This window comes from Capsicum annuum, chromosome 9 (assembly GCF_002878395.1).
Source record: "Capsicum annuum cultivar UCD-10X-F1 chromosome 9, UCD10Xv1.1, whole genome shotgun sequence".
NCBI classification, from domain to species: Eukaryota; Viridiplantae; Streptophyta; class Magnoliopsida; order Solanales; family Solanaceae; genus Capsicum; species Capsicum annuum.
This window is the reverse complement of record NC_061119.1, coordinates 82,184,179-82,202,178: the sequence shown is the minus strand read 5'-3', so window position 1 is coordinate 82,202,178 and position 18,000 is coordinate 82,184,179. Positions and strand designations below refer to the sequence as shown.

At 34.2% G+C, this 18,000-nt stretch overlaps 1 long non-coding RNA gene across 1 annotated transcript; it reads left to right on the top strand.

Annotated features, from left to right (window-relative positions):
* The first annotated feature begins 12,484 nt into the window (after positions 1 to 12,484).
* LOC124887280 lies at positions 12,485 to 16,001 on the top strand. The gene is made up of 3 exons (XR_007044671.1): positions 12,485 to 12,675; positions 13,706 to 13,812; positions 15,968 to 16,001. It is a non-coding gene; the product is annotated as an uncharacterized LOC124887280 (long non-coding RNA).
* Positions 16,002 to 18,000: the final 1,999 nt, after the last annotated feature.

The following is an 18,000-nucleotide window of genomic DNA, read 5'->3' as shown; positions in this document are numbered from 1 at the left end:
ACTAAGTCTGAAGTCCAAATAGTTTAATCAGTCCATGTAGTGAATGAGTTTTCTAAAGTCTTCCCCGAAGATCTACCAGGGATACCTCCGAATAGAGAAATATAATTTGGTATTGAGTTAAAGAAACAACTTAAGGACCTTTTATATAAAGGTTTCATCAGTCCTAGTGTCTCTCTATGGTATGCTATAGTCTATTTTATGTGCAAAAAAGATGACACTCTCAGAATGTGTATAGACTATAAAAATCTAAATAAGGTTACCATCAAGAAAAGTATCCCATTCCTAGAATCAATAATTTATTTGATCATATTCAGGATGTCAGATGGTTCTCCAAGATTGAACTTAGGTTGGGATAAAATTATTTGGAAGTTAGGGAGCAAGACATTGAAAACAATTTTCTGAATGAGGTATGACCATTTTGAATTTATGGTTATGTCATTTCAACTGACAAATAATCCTGTAGCCTTTATAGATTTGATGAATAGGGTCTTCAAGAAATATTTAGATATGTTTGCATTGTTTTTATAGATGACATACTTGTGTATTCAAGGAGTGAGGAAGAGCATGCAAACCATTTAAGAATAGTGCTGCAGACATTCAAGAATAGTCAATTGTATTCAAAGTTTAGTAAATATAAGTTTCAGTTGGAATCTGTTACCTTTTTAGGGCATGCCATTTTAGGGTCTGGTATTCATATAGATCCTTAGAAGACTAATACAATGAAGCACTGGTCTAGACCCATCACTCTATCCGATAGCCAGAGCTTTTTGGGTTTGGCTTGGTATTATAGAATATTTGATAAAGGGTACTCCTCTATAGTTGCACCATTGACTAAACAAACCCAAAAAAAAGTGAAGGTCATATGGTTAGATGAGTGTGAGAGGAGTTTCCATGAGTTGACGGATAGATTGACTTTAGCACTAATGTTAGTTTAGCCAAAAGGGTTAGATGAATTTGTGGTATATTCTATACTTCTAGAGTTGGGTTAGGTTGTGTGTTGATGTAAAATGGTAGAGTGATAGCTTATTCCTCTAGGAAACTTAAGGATTATGAAAATAATTACCTAACTCACGACTTGAAGTTAGCTGCTGTGGTTTTTGCCTTGAATATTTGGAGGCATTACCTTTATGGTGTGTATGTTATTGTTTCACCTGACCAAAAAAGTCTTCAATATGTATTTTCTTAATGAGAGCCAAATTTTAGTCATAGTAGGTGGTTGGAGTTGTTGAAAGATTATGACAGGAATGTGCTCTATCATTCGAGTAAGGCTAACGGAGTGGCAGATGTGCTAAGTAAGCTATCTATGGGTAGTGTATCTCATGTGAAGAAGAAAGAATAAGAGTTGGCTACAGAGGTGCATAGATTATCTTATTTTAGAGTATGTTTGCTCGATGATGATAATGGGGGATTATTAGTTTAGAATGGTTCGGAATCATCTTTGGTAGTGGAAGTAAAGGAGAAATAATGAATGATCCCATACTTAGCCAGATGTAGTAGGCAGTTCAACAATAGAAGGTTGAGGTTTTCTCTTAAGGGGGAGATGGTATACTTCACTATTCAGGTAGACTTTGTGTTTCGAATATAGACGGATTGAGGGAGAGGATACTAACTGAGGCTTATAGTTTAAGGAATTCCCTTCATCCTAATACTACTATGATGTATCTCGACTAGCAAGAAATTTATTAGTGGAATGGTATAAAGAGGGACATAGCCAAGTGCCCCAATTGTCAGCAAGTTAAGGTTGAACACCAAATATTGGGTGGTACGTTGTAATAGATTTGTATCCCTACTTACAAGTGGGAAGTAGTGAATATGGATTTTATCACAGGGTTGTCTTATACAAGACATCGACATGATTCAATTTGGGTTGTAGTAGATCAAATGACTAAGTCAGCCCACTTCCTACCTACTAAGATTTATGATATCACAGAGGATTATGCCAGAATGTATGTTCGTGGGTTATTAAGACTTCATGGGATACCTTTATCCATTATTTTAGATAGTGGCATGCAGTTTACTTCACAGTTTTGGTAGTATTTTTAGAAGAACCTTGCTATAAAGGTTATGCTTAGTACTATATTTCATTTGCAGACTGATGGACAGGCTAATCGTATGATACAGACACTAGAGAACATGTTGAGGTTGTCTATTTTAGACTTTAAAGGAAGTTGGGATGATTATCTTTTGTTTGATTGAGTTTGCTTACAATAAAAGTTATGATTCTAGCTTTCAAATGGCTCCGTTTGAAGCATATTATAGGCCTAGGTGCAGGTCATCTATAGGATGGTTTGAGGTTGGTGAAGCAACCTTGATTGGGCCAGATTCTGTTCTAGAATCTATGGAAAAGGTTCAGTTAATTCGTGAAAGATCAAAAATTACCCAGAGCAAAATCATATGCTGATGGAAGGAGGAGAGAGCTCAAGTTTGAAGTAGGTGATTAGGTATTCTTGGAAGTGTCACCTATGAAGGGAATAATGAGATTTGGAAAGAAATAGAAGTTGAGTCCACAATTTGTTGGTCACCCAATGTTCCATATATCGATGCTTAAAAAGTGTATGGGAAACCCATCCTTAGTAGTTCCCCAAAAGAGTATTGGGGTCAAAGATAACTTTACATATGAAGAAATTCCTGTTGAGATACTTTACAGGCATGTATGGATGCTAAGAAATAAGGAAGTAGAATCAGTGAAAGTTCGTTGGAGGAACTAATTGGTTGAAGGGGCCACTTGGGAAGATGAAGCAGACATGATGGCCAAGTATCCTTATCTCTTTTCCTCTTGTTCCATTCCTACCTAAGGTAAAGTGTTATTTACAATAAGTTCTTTCCCTTAAAGTCCATTTAAGTGCTTCTCTATTGTATTTTATATTGTGAGGAAATGAATCATTGTCATAGTGGTAAGATTGGTTGTAAATATTAATGTGGAGGTGTTAATTCTTGTCCAAATCCTAATCCTAGATGAATCACATTCAAGGATGAATGTTTTCAATGGGGAGATATTGTAATACCCCATATCTAGAAGTTTTTGTACATCATACGACTTCTCTCTTGAGTCATACGTACAACATACGAATGGTATGTTATAGTCATATGCAAGGCAGTGTGGCATGGTGGACATTCTGTTGTAGGTATGACTTGACCCCTAGAAGTCATCAAGTAGGGTACAACTCATATGGAGGTAAGTTGTTAGTCCATCAGTTTAGACTCCCTGAGATTTTGATTAAGTTATGAGTGGGGGCTAAGAGTCATAAAAAGATGATACTAGTTGTAGGGGGACTCGTATGGTGACCAGTGTACACCCTCCTATATTTTTTCAATCTTATGAGTTGAGGGGAATAGTCTTATCTTTCCATACGAGTCTTATGGTTGAGTCGTAAGGACTGGCGACCAATTTTTATAAAGTTCAGCTAAGGGTTTTTTGGTCTTTTTCTCTCTTATAACTTCCCATCCATGACCTATAACCCTCAAAGAGGCAACTTTTCCTCTATTCCTCAATCAAATATTGACATTTTATCCTCCCATCTTCAAGAACATCAAGATTAGGGTTCAACTCGCACAAACTTATCCCTCAAGTCTTAAGATTCAAACTCTCTTCACAAGACAAGAAATTTAGTATCTGGGGCTTATGAACAAGGTTATTTTTTCATCCTTGTGCCCAAAGTTTATGGTTTTAGAATTGAATTTACTTTTTTTGGATTAGGGTTCATACCCAAATAACCATATTTTTGAATTATGATATTACCATGAGATTGAATGCTTGAAGTGCATAAAGATTTACATATATACATGTTTTGACTTATAAGATTTATTATGTTATATGAATTTCATTATCTTGACTGAGATATTGTTGAAAACTTTTAAGATGATTATTTAGCATTAAGTTTATAAGGAAGTTTAAGCTATTGAAACCTCATTCATATACATTATAGCATGATTTAAGAAATGTTGATCTTTTGATCTAAAGATAAGATATGAAATGCAAAATTGTTCATCCTGATTATGATTTAAATCAAGAGAAGAATAACTTGTTTTAGTCTATAAACCCTCATGCTATTTTAAGGTGAATTTCTTAATGTATTGGCATATAAGTATTTTGGGAGTAGTAGTTAGCACCAAGAAAGGAATAAGATGAGCATATCCTAAATTCTTGGAAACTATGAACCAACATAGGTTAAGATTTTTCCCAATATGGATAAAGTTCAGTGATCACTTAAGTTAATGCTCTATTTTGATGGCAAGGGTTGAACAACTGTCCCTATTATGGGTAAGATGTTGGACTCCATGGTAGCTCACATGGTTTATGTCGATTAGAAGAATGTCTCAAAGATATAATAAAAAGTAAAGGTTTTAGAAACTAAGTGTTATGGCTCACAAAGTTTATTATTATTATTAATATTATCCTTTACTATGCATGTTCATGATTTTGCAGTCTTTGTTTTATTCAAGCTCAAGGTGAGTCATTTACACTTAGCATGAATCATTTAAAAGTTTATATGAATATTCAATTATAATTTTACTTATTGATTGACCCCCACATACTCAGTGTATTCCATAGGTACTGACATATATATATATATATATATATATATATATATGTCTATGTCCTTCATTCTCTTATAGTATAGGTCATGGTTCTCATTTCCAGAAGCATGATTGACTACGAGCATCATTACCTACATCGTGACATTTTGTGACTACTCATAGTTTGAGGACCTAGTTTATTTGACTTTTGTCCGTAGATGAAAATATTTAATTATTTGATTTCACTTTTTGTTCGGGTAAGCTGGGGCCTATCCTAATAGCTCTCTAGTCAGAATTAGAGGCTTTTCAGTCTGCTTATGTTTTAAGTTAAAAATATTTTTGTTAGATTCCCAAGTTAAGGACTCTTAATTAAGCTATGAGTTTATTTACATTCAGATTCTAATATGTTAATTCATTTTTCATGTGATTTTCAAGTTAAGTAGACTTTATGGGTTAGCTTGGGACTACTCGTAGTCATGAGCACTATGTGACATCCAGTATGTACTTCTGGGGCATTACACCACATGTGTAAAACAAAAATTAAAACATGGATAGTCACAATTTAAACCATAGAAAACTATATTCAATGATATGCATTCAAAACCCTCAACCTTGGTTTCAAACCCCCATTAATGATTTATGAACAATAATGATTTACGCATATGCTTTAAGTTCACTAACAATGAGGGAAGAGTGACATGCCTGAATTACAAAGGTTCATGGAGAGAAATTGATCCTTAATCCCTTAGATGACCACTTTGGAGAAACCCTAGCTAATTTTTCTTGAGAGGATTTTAAGACAATAAAGAGGATGTTTAATCTTGTAAAGTGTGGAATGAATTACCAAAAAGTGTTATAGGGATGTGGGTCTTAATGGTTTTAAGTGAGAAATGTCCAAAGTGCCCCCAACTTAAAGCTGTAAAATGCCATCCTTGGTTATGAGTTGACCCATCGACTCGACACCATATCATACCACTCATAGCCGTGAGTCATATCCTAGATAGTGAGTTGGATACCCATACACTGCCCTCCTTATGACTCCATGATCCCTAATTATTACCTGACCATACAACTCGTATAATCTAGACGTATGTAAGACATAACCCAAATAGATTAGATATTGGACAACATATGAATAAACCCTACCACTCATAACCTATCTTCACAACTTTTAGTGAGCCGCTCATACTCAGAGTCAAGTCAAGCCACTAAGTTTCTGATTTCATTAAGGTTTTCCTTGACTACTCATTATCCCCTAATAACTCATATCACCAAGTAGTAACCAAGATAAAAAACCAACCACCATCCATTGGACACTTTACAACTGGGTTACTTGACCCATAGCCACACCATATGACTTGTATAATAAGTCGTTACTAGGACAGTGAGCTCCAAGCTTAAGAATTTTCTAAGGGCCTAAATCTATGGTGTTTCATTAATGAGCCTATGTGTGTAAAGGTTATTCTAGCTGAGTTATTAATATGTTAAGTGATTAGATATAGATTGGTAATTATTGATTCAAATTACTTATGAAGTATTGATTGCAAATATACTAACATTTAATTTATGTTTAAGTATCGATCTTTGTTGAGTTAGTCGATGATGCATATTAGTACAAATTTTTTAAACTGATGCTACCTGTGCTTTTTTTGTTGAGAGTAGACAATGTTCCTACGTTTGAGATGAGACCTCAAATATTGTGTTTGACAAGAATCTTTTCAATCAAAGGGTGAGAACCTACCTTCAAGAAGCCATTGAATTATCTTATTTTATTATGTTCATTCTTTCGATAGTGATAAACATTTTTTTTTATATTTATCTTAGACTTTAATTTTGGTAGAATATTCTTATACAATTACTATTGGGTACTTGGGATTTTGAAATATGTAGTTGTTTTATTCTAGATTCTTATTGTTATTGATATTTTTTATTTTTATGAATAGAATTATTTATTTAATATTTTGTCCAAGAAATTGGCTAAGTGCTTAAGTTAAGATTTGGGTTAGATGGTTCTCCCTCTAGAGAATAGCGTGGGTGCCACTCATGACCATTTGGGTCATGAAATTTTTTTATCATATCTCAAGGTTCATCAATCTCGTCGTGCAAGAATATGTATAGTAAACTGTTACAAAATAGTATCGAGAAGTCTATACTTTTCTCTAAGAGGCTAAATGACCTACGGAAATACCACTCTTCTTTTTTTCTTTTTTTCTATGATTTCAATTAGTATCTGGAGATATAAATTAGTATTTGATTTCCATTACCCTGATATCATAGATGGTAGGACATAGACTAAGAAGTTGTACCTAAATTAAATATTAGGGCTATAATTCATGGAAAAGCTATGTTTGGGCAGGATAGAGGAAAGGCTTGTAAGGTAGCATATACCAGGGGTGGATCTTAAGCCATTGAGGGTATGGAAAAACAGAGGTTGGAATATCTCCAACCAAATAAGTATAATTTAGATATTTTTTTTTATAATTAGTAGGTAGTTCTAGAAGATAAAGAGGTATCCATTTAGGTTGGTGTTGCATCATTGAGGGAGGTGAAACACATTTTTTTATCTCAGTTTTTTTAATAAGTTTTGGGTCTTGAGTAGTTTAGCTGGTACAAGTGATACACTCACAATTTTGATCGCTCAAGATACAGAGTTGCAATATGCCACTGCCATGGCACCTATGATAGATGAGGGGTAAGAGATTGGTGCTCATTTGTGATAAGTTTTAGGTCTAGGGATAATCAGAGACAAGCATTACTTATTTTGTAAGTTACCAAAGATAAATCCTCTTATTTTTCATGTGGTTGATTTAGAAAATGCTTAAGAATTCATTATCAATTGTAAAGGCTTCATAAATTAGGGGGTAGTAGAGATGTATGGTGGAGGGTTTGTTTTTTTTAGTTGCAGAAGGATGTGAAAATATGGTGCAAGGCATTTTTATGTACAGAGTCATAGGTTTTCCTCCATTAACTTGGACTCAATTTTATTCTATCTTTATGGCAAAATATGTTCCACATACTTTGAGGAATAGAAAGAAGGATAAGTTCTCTAGACTTGAGTAGGGAGGAATGTCAATTAAGTCCTATCAGAATGAAATCCTTGCTTTGTCTAGATATTCATAGTAGCTATTGACTCCTAAAAAAGAGAGGATTTGTTTTTTTATCAAACGTTGAATATAAGTCTTCAGGTTTCTACACTATAGATAAAATCTTTAGGTAAATCATTTGGAGAGATCATTAATTTTATGAAAAAAGTAAAGGGTGTGAAGTAAGATAGCTATTCTATATTAGGGGAAAAGGCAAGTAAGGTGGTCAATTATGTCGCTATTATTATCGAGACCAGAGTTTGAAGTGTTACCCTACCTAACCCATTCAGTTCATGATGTCAGTCTCTGATGGGGGTCCACCAAGAGCTACTCAGTCATCTTAAGATTTGGTGGTTATGTTCCTTCATTATCTTTAACCTAGTAATTTACCCTAGAGTGTAATGCTATGCATATGGTAGGGTTTGTCATATTAGGAGAAATTGTCCTAATTAATGGTATACTGGTAAGTCAGGCTAGCCATAGACTTTCAAAGCCTTGATTCTAGAAAGTATAGGAGGTAGACATAATAGTATGGGTCATCCACTTGGTGTGTATGGTGGTCACCAGGCCACATAGGTGTCAACCAACGCAATCGAGATGATGGGAATATAGATTAGGTGGTGTACAAGCCAGTAGGGACAATGCTCAGTCTGATGATACAACCATTTTTATAATTTCCAGGCAGGCATGAGGTAGAAGCTTCAAATGCGCTGATCTGAGTACTATTTTTTTTTGTGACTGTATGGCCACTATTTTATTTGACTCTAGTTCCACATTCTCATATAGTTTTATAAAATTTGCTTTGGGGTTGGATATTGTATGTGAAATGCTTAATACTCTTATATATGCGTTTATGCTAGTTGGGGTTTGATACTAGTTGACCAGGTTTATTGGATTTATTCTTTGGATATCAAACTTCGGTTGATTTGCTAATTCAAGACATGGTGTATTTTGACGTCAATTTGGTAATGAGTTAGTTACCTCTATACCATATGATTCTTAAACATCATGCCAAAATAGTCAGTGTGGCTATGGCCGAGATGGATAGATTGGAGCTATAAGGTAACTGTAAGCATGCTCCACTGAGACTTATATCTTTTATTCATGTTAAGAAGTTTGTTAGGAAGGGGTGCAGGGATTTTTTTGGTTTATCTTTAGGTTACTAGTGCCAAAATCCCTCTTTTTGCATTAGTTCTAGTGGAACGTTAATTCTTTAGAAATGTTTCCTAATGATCTACCTAGGATGCAGCTTGATCGTCGCATTAATTTTGGACAGATCTAGAGCCATGCACTTTTCTCATTTCTGTCCCTCCATAAGAAATGGCACTAACTGAGCTAAGGAAGCAAATGCTCAGTTGCAAGAATTTTTAGGTAAGGAATTTATTCTTCCTTGTTTTTTTTCCATAGGGGGTTTCTATCTTGTTTGGTAAGAAGAATGATGGTAGTCTACGTATGTGCATAGTCTACCGACAGGTAAACTAAGTTATAATTCATAATAAGTACCCATGACCCATGATAGATAACTTGTTTGATAAGCTACAAGGTGCATCTATGTTTTCCAAAATTGTCTTGAGGTTCGGTTACCATCAACTTTAGAATTGAGCTAATTAATTACCAAAGACTACTTTTTGAATTCATTATGGTGATTATGAGTTTTCAGTGATTTATTTGATTGACTAATGCACTAGCTAATTTTATAAGGTTGATAAATAGGGCGTTAAACCATATCTAGATTCATTTGTTATTTTTTATTTATTATATTTTGGTGTACACTAAAGTAGAGAGAAGATTGAGGCTTACTTGTGCATTATGTTGGATTGCTAAGAGAGAAGAATATCCAAGACAAATATTCTAAAGGTGAGCTTTAGTTTTCTTTGATTTTGTTCTTGGGGCATGTTGATTCAAGGGAAAGAGTTATAGTTAAACAATAGGCGGTTAAGAATTTTATTAGGTCTACCTTTGTGACTAAAATTTTCACCTATATGGCGTTGGCTAGTTACTATTGTAGGTTAGTGATGTGGTTTGATTGTGTCGATTCACATTTCTCAATTAACTTAGAAAAATGTGTCTTTTGTTTTGAATAATGAATGTTAATAGAGCTTCCAAAATCTTAAGAGCATTTTGACTTTAGCTTCTATGTTTTCCTTGTTAGTGAGGGTAAGAACTTTATTGTGTTTAATGATTCCACATGTTCTAGTTACAAGGACTTTATTATACTTAATGATTCCTTATGTTTTAATTAAGGTGTTGTTTTATGTAGGAAAAGAACATGGTTGCATATGCATTCAAGCAGAAAAAAATTCATGAGAAGAACTATTCCAATCATGACTTAGAGTTAACAACTATGACATTTTCTCTCAACATACAGAAGCACTATTTTTATGAGGTAAAGTATGAAGTAATTACTGATAACCATAACTTACACATGTACTTACCTATAGAGCTTTAAATCTAAGATAGTAAAGGTGGATGAGACTACTCAAGAATTATGATATTTGATTCTTTATCATCTAGGTAAGGCCAGTATAGTGGTGGATGTATTGAGTCAAAAGATGCAGAGTATGGGATATTTCTAGATGTCTGTTGGCTAGGTTGGTTTAGACCTTACCAAATAGTTTTATGAGACTACAACTAAACTAAAAAAGAGGACTATTAGCTAATATAGAGGGGAGGTTTACTTTTTTTTTTACCAAATTAAAGCTAGGCATTTTGAAGATTTTGAAGTTGAGAAAGATTTGCGGCAAAGTGTTGCAAGGTAAGGCCATCTTTAATGATCATGGAATTTTAAGGATTAGGGGTAAGTTTATGTGCCCCATATGGATGACTTATTCCAATTATACTTGCTTAGGTGCATAGTTTAAAGTACTCTCTATATCCTAGTGGGGCCAACATGTATCTTGATTTGAGGTAGTATTTTTGGAAAAGCCAAATAAAGTAGGATATAGTGGATTTTGTAGCTAGGTATCAAAACTGCTAAGAGGTGAAGTATGAACATCATAGCTTAGTGGTACTCTTCAAAGTATGCCCTTTCCTGAATAGAAGGGGGGGAAATAACCATAGATTGTTTAGGCAATCTTCCCAAGACCTTGAAAAAGGATGATTCAATATGAGTGGTTGTGTACCAATTGACTAAGATTACATACTTTATTGTAGTTCAAGACTTATTATGTATCCAAGTTTACCAAGATTAATTTTAAGAAGATTGTCGGACTGCTTGGGGTTCCTATTTCTATTGTCTCAGATAGAGTTACAAAGTTTACCTCTAAATTTTTGGAACAAAATTAGAAAGAACTGGGCACTAAATTGGATAAAAGTGAAACTTTTCATCCTTAGAGTTATGGTCCATCTAAGAATACAATTCAAGTGTTGGAAGACATGCTTTAGATACGTGTCATGGATATTAGTGGTCACTAGAACTAGTTTTTACCTTTTAAAAAATTTGCATATAACAATAATTATCATTCAAGGATTGACATGTCTCTTTTTGAGGCTTTACATAGAAGGAGGTATAGATCTCGTATTGAGTGCTTTGGTGCCTTAAAGTGAGACCTTAGGGCATCGACTTGTTGAAGGAGTCGACAAAAAAGGATAGATTCTTTCAAGAAAAACTTGTAGTTAGTTAAAATTTTTAGAAAGAGCATACCTATATGAAGGTGCAAGATATACCTTTTATGATAGGTGAGGAGGTGTTTCTCAATGTTTCTCCCATAAGAGGTGTGATCTGTTTTAGAAAGAAGGATAAACTTAACCTAATGTATATTGGAGCATTTGAGATCTTTAAAGGTGTAGGGCCATGCCATAAAAGTTGGCTCTACCTCAAATTTTATTGAGAGTCCATAATGTGTTTCATATTTTGATGCTTAGGAAGTACCATGAGCATGGTAATTATATCAATTGTTAGGATTTAGTGTTTCTTGATTAGAAACTCTCTTATAAAGAGGAATATATAACCATTCTTTTTATATATTTTTGGAAGTTGAGAGCTAATGAAATTCCATCTATGAAGGTTTAGTGGATAAATCATATCATTGAGGAGGCCACTAGGGAAACTAAAGCAGACATGCGTAAAAGATATCCATAGTTGTTCATTGATTTAGGTAAAAAAAATTCTTATTTTCTCTCTTTTCTTCTTAATGTTATTTGAGGATCAACAATTATTTAATTGGTATCTAATGCAATAACCCATATTATCATTATCCCATTGTTAATGATATAAGAGCTGGGTAGAGGTTTCCCTAGTATGAGAGTGGTAAAAATCTTAAGTTAGGGTGAGTTAAGATAAAAATTGTGTGCTGTATGGTGTAAGGAAGAATTGTGTCTCAAAGTGATTTGTAGAATCGTTTTATGCTAAAATATTATTAGATAATATTACCCTTCTAAATAATCTAGATAATATTATTAGATAATCTAAATTGACATTTGGTAGAAATATAATTTATTACCCTTCTAAATTGTTGTTGATATGTATAAAATTCTTTAGTTATGGTACATCTATATTACTTTAAAAGGAGTATTATACTTTATAAATATATTAAGTGGAAATGGTGAATCCAGATAAGCTAAAATATTATTAGATAATATAGGTTTTATTAGAGACAATTTCTGTTAATCATGGTATATTTAAAATATTATATTTATTATACCACTAACCTACACTATATCCAGTTATATATTTATATAATAAGATAAGATTAATGTTGAGGTATCATTTTCCCTCCACGTGGGATTAAAGGGAGGCTACAGCACATCATATTAGTTAGTGGTGTTCTAATTAGTGGATATGTGTAGGAATACCAAGTTAAATGTAGACTGCTTGTCCATTTCATGTTTTTGTTTTGATATATCTTGCAGAATAACATTATTACTATATTTAGCATCTGCATCATAAGGTCATCCTTTATTATGGATATACATCTGTATATATGAAAGAGGGGAAAACTATGGAAAAGCTATTATGATGTTTTATTTAATCTCCAATTTAAAATAAATTGTCAACATCTAGTTGTCCAAGCTCGGGTTCTAGTAGAAAACTATTTAAAGGCTTCTCGGAGAGGCTTTTAGCTTTGATGTCCAGGTAGGCTAGGCTTACCCTATCTTTTGATTAAGCTTATTTATGAAAATTGTGTGCTATTATGCTAGTTTTGGAAAGGTAGTTGTATTTTGCGTATAATTTGATATAGATATCGTTCCTTATTTATTTGATTAGGAGCATGTTCTAGTAAGTTTTGGTTCCACTATCTTTTGGTGTGATATTGAATTTATGAGCATATGATGTGGTATTTAAGTTGTGAAACCTTGGATTCTTCTCTTTTAACTATGTGACATGAATGGTTATTTAAATGTATTTTAACTAAGTTTTAGGGTCAGCAAATACTTTATTTTTATCATTTATTATGAAATTTGGCACCACTATGGCTACGGTTATGGTAAGATCTAGGTTTTAATATAATAGTTAGGTATCATGACTATAAGTTCCGGTTAGAACCCGACATCTGGTTGTGATAAGGTGGGAGTTCTGGCATTGATTATTGTTGTTCTTAGAGTTGTGGTCCCTCTAAGTTTCGGTTCTAGTCCAGGATCTGATTATGAGTTTTATTGTATATCATATATGTGGCCTCTTGTTATTAACCACAATTTCTATTTCCAATCCGGCATATGACCTCTTGTTATTATCTACCACTATCGATTCAAGCCCGACATCTGGCCTCTCATTACTCCTTATTAGTGCCGATTCATGCCCCGTGCATATTTGGATGACTACTTTGGTTGATTGGGATTGTTTCAGTTATGGATTATTTATGTTTAATTTTTGTAAATACTTCGTAAGTGTCCCACAGGCTTATGGCGAGGATCATTTTTGTTATGTTTGGTTTGCCAAATATTACTACATTATTTATCTTTTTTATCACTTTTACTTATTCCTTTATCATATTTGCATAGCTCAATAGTTATTTATCTTTCTATCCTTATTTACTAATGACTTAGACTACACCTCACATTTTAGTTATACTCTTCCTATTTTGAACTCAATCGTCCAATGATGCCTACTCACTATCGTTGCTTTGGTACTCAGACTACAATTCTGCATCTTTACCTTAATGCAGATTTAGGTACTAGCAGCCGGCGTTGATGTAATTCCTATTTTTCAGGATTGATCTAGAATAGGGTGAGCTCGTTGTCGCCCAAGGATGATCCTCCAATATCTGTTCCAGTTTAGTCTTTTGCACTCAAGATTGCTCGTTTGTGTATTTGGGTCCTTTTCCATCTCTCATTTGATATACTTTATATGTTTCCTTTCTATTTTTCATGTATTATTACTACTGTTATCATTATATGTGGTCTTTTTCTGGTTTCTACCCATTAGGCTATCACCTATCGATTCGGGCTATGGTTTAGCTTGCCTATTGGTAGTATTAGGTATGTACCATCATGACTTAAGAAATTTGATCGTGACAATCAACCCCCATCTAAATCAGCTTCAACCCTTTTTTGTCACTTACCTTTCGAAAGGCATCTTAGTTGTGAAATAAAATATTGGTAGTATCTCCTATAGATTATCTTAATAATTCAAAGCATAGGTTGTGGTGGTGTTATAGGAGTTTGTCGTGATAATGACTCTCTTACCTCCACTCATAATGAATTGAGCTCCGCATACTACTTAGTCAACTCTGATAATTTATACACTGCTTGTCACTTGTCCATCCCCCAGTCAAAGCATCAAAACAAATATGCAAGGTCCTTGCAAGTATCTTAAGATTATGTCTAATGCAAGGCTTCACTTGATCCTCAACACCTAAACTTGCAAGCCAGTGTTTGCTTGTTATTTTTCATTACAAATTAGCCACCTATCCATATCGACTATGTGAACTTGAGTAATAGTAACTAGGGCAACAGTCTAAGGGATGAAAAGATATAGATACTAGTGGAGCAATTAGTGTAGTGGACAAAGAGGTCAGTGCTACAATTTGAGTAGTGGAGACAACTATGGAAGTGCTATCCTCGGGGATAGGACCCTCAGCCTATGAGTCTGTCGCAACTATCTCCACCTCAACAATACCCGTTGTCTCAATCTGTGGACCTCACTTCAACTAATCAACAAGTACAACTGCATCGACTAAAATGTAAAGCTGAGTCTTGGTGTTGGACATGAGATTTGTGTCATCTTTTGTCACCTCCATAAAGAAGTCTATAGTTGGCAACTCAGGTTCCATAGGCTCTCGACATAAATTAGAAACCAAACACGAGAATGGTTTACTAGTCTATATTATTGAGCTCTTTTGATTTCTTCCATAATGTACCTAATATATTAATTTCATACCCCTCTATAATACTAGCAAGGAGTGTAGTGCGATTGGGGTATAGGACATTTTCATTACTGGTCGAGTCCCATTGATACCTTACTAAGGGCCAATAAACCTTTGATATATAGTTTAGGGTTTCCTTTATAATTTGAAACTCATTACCTAAAAACCACTCCACATCAGTCATTTATATAGCAATAACTTGAGCTAATCAGATGTAGTGCATTTTATTGTCCTTTGAACTTAATTTCCTTGACTTTAGCTTCTTTAACGCGGTAGCTTAGTATTCATACTCAACAGTGTTCATTGGTACCCCATACTCAGCACCATATAAAAAGTGTATGTCATGCACCCAATTATGTCAACCTGTGTCCCCTGATCTAGGACAGCAGATAGTGTCAGGTGTTTCTTCAAATCTTGGTCTCTTGGAATATGATTTTTCATTGTCGCTATATAAGACACATAGAACTCTTTCATCATCCCTGAGCTATATTTTCCTGAAGTCACCACTCATCCAGCAGAACCTATACACATTGAACAACTCCTCAATCTTGAGCGTAAGTTTGAATCCAAAAGTCACCAACCAAGGCTTCTCATAAATATTCCACTTTGGGTTACCTCTATTATCTGCAGATATGTCCCTATCATAAATATCTTGCATTCTTTGTGTTATCCATATTTGTCTTGCAGAATTTTAAGGTGGAGGAGTTGAAGATAATGTCTAAGTCATTGTATTTTCAGTATTGGAGTCCTTAGAGTGGGATTCTCTTCCATTATCATCACCTTCTTTACTACCATCTTATTCACTAAATGTTTCGCTCCCTTTTCAGATAAGGGTGAGGAAACAAAAATTTGTGAAAGAACTAATGCTTGAGTGACATTCACGTTCTCTATCTGTCTATAACGGTGCTATGCTCTAGTTATATTTTCTTCAATTAGATACTTGATGAAACGCTAAATGTTATACTATATTACCATTATTTGCCTTACACGTATTATTTTTTTGAATTGCTTTTAGTGTGAATATTGGGAATCACATTTATGCTTCATGTGCTATCTTTGTAGGGGTATCTTAAGATATTTTCAGTATAAACAAGGATAAAAACAGAAGCAAACAAGTAAAAGAAACTAAGGAAGAATAAATGTTGCAAAATATCTCAAAACAAGCAGAAGAAGGCCAAATATACTGAAGGCTTGCACCAATACCTTGTTCTGGGCTAGTGGCACTAGATTTGCAACCTCTCTACGAAATTGAAGGCATGTGCTACTACCCCAAAGGAAAATAGTGGCACGAAACATCACACCTCTCTTGAATTTTTTTGTTCCTCGCGCCATTGCCTTGACTAGTGGTTGTGGCGTGAGCTAGTGTCTATCCTAAGAAGATTGGTCAAGGGTTCTAATATTCTAGGAATTCCTAAACACTGCAAATATTTCCTTCACACATTGTACAGGGTTATACATTATTTTTAAGTTGATCTAGGGTACGAGATTTCTTTCTTTTGGTGCAATTTCTTTTCTTAAATTCTTCTTAATTTCTCTTGTAAATCTCATGAACTTTTTGAGATATTTGCAAATCATGAGTAGCTAAGTATTTTGATGTAGGGTTTTGGCTAATCATGATGGCTGAAGTCTTAATATTTTTTCAATTACATCAAGTTTTCTCTCTTCGAGTTATTTATTTCTTCTTTATTTGAATATATGTTTGTTTGATCACCTTACAAATATTACATAGGGCTCATTTGTTGTACTTGTAAAGGGGAAATTGATAAAAATCAAAATACAAAAATGAATGATTGATATGAAAGTAAAGATAATCAATAAAGACAGATAATTAGTCACAAGAAGTAATTAACAACGAAAGAGTAAATTAAACTCTAATACTCTCAACTACAACAATTATCAAACACCTAATTCTTATGGTGGCCAAGAGGTAGATGATTGCCATCAAAACTAACATTTCTAATCCAAATTTCAATAAAAGCTTACCAATTCTCTCACTCAATTGAAATTTATTCATCAATAATGAAGCAAAATTAAAGGAAGTAACATAGGCTTCCAATTGTTTAAAGTTTAGGGCTAATTATTACACATTTAGAGGTCCAAAAGTGACCCAATTGCAAGGCAAGGCCTATACAATCCACTTGAAAAGATTTGAAGCAATTGGGGTACATCCCAAGCACACTAGGGGCTTTGGCCAGTTTTTGAAATGTTAGAGCAGATCCAAAGCACTTGGGGCTCATGTCCCCTCCAAGGGTTTTTTTAGCCCCGTTTTGCATTCTCTTGACTCCTCCAATAATCCTTCACCCAATATGAGTGCAATAATCGTCAAATGATACCCTCTTGATGGTAAAAAGACTTCTTTAAGTAACCCCTACTTCATGAACAATCCGTGGATCCTTTGAAGCTCTCGGGCTTAATTTCTAGTGAAAGTCTTAGAGCTAATTTGGATTGTATCATCCTGTCCATCTTGAGAAGAATTTGACCTCAAATTCAAGGGGTTATCATTTTCTATCATATCAAAGAGTGAAATATCACACACATTGAAGGTATTGTGCACTTGATATTATGGATAAAGGTAAATCTTGTAGGCATTATCATTTATCCTTTTAAGCACTTAAAATAGACCATCACCTTGAAATGCATTCCTTTGGGTTGGAAATCTATCTCTTCGAAGGTTCACCCACACCCTATCACCCAATTCAAGCACACATTTCTTCCTCCCCTTGTTAACTCTTTTGGCCACCTCTTGATTCTTCTTCTTAAGGTGAATCCTCACCTTCTCATGCATCTTATTCATGATTTCCACCCTCTTGTTACCATCTAAGCTTATCTGTAACACCCCATATTTTGGGCTAGAACGTAAACCATTATTCTTTCATATAGAGGTTGTAAAATTCATGAATCCTATGCAAATTTAGTGTGTAATCAATTATGTAGTGTGTGAATCTATTTGATCATGAATTGAGATCATGTAAGTCCCTTAACTCAAAGACGGGTTGAAAACTTTTCTATCGTTCAAGTTTTAGTGAATGTTGAAACTTGGGTCAACTTCAATTGATCATAACTCATTATATATTATGAACTGGGTGGTATACTAT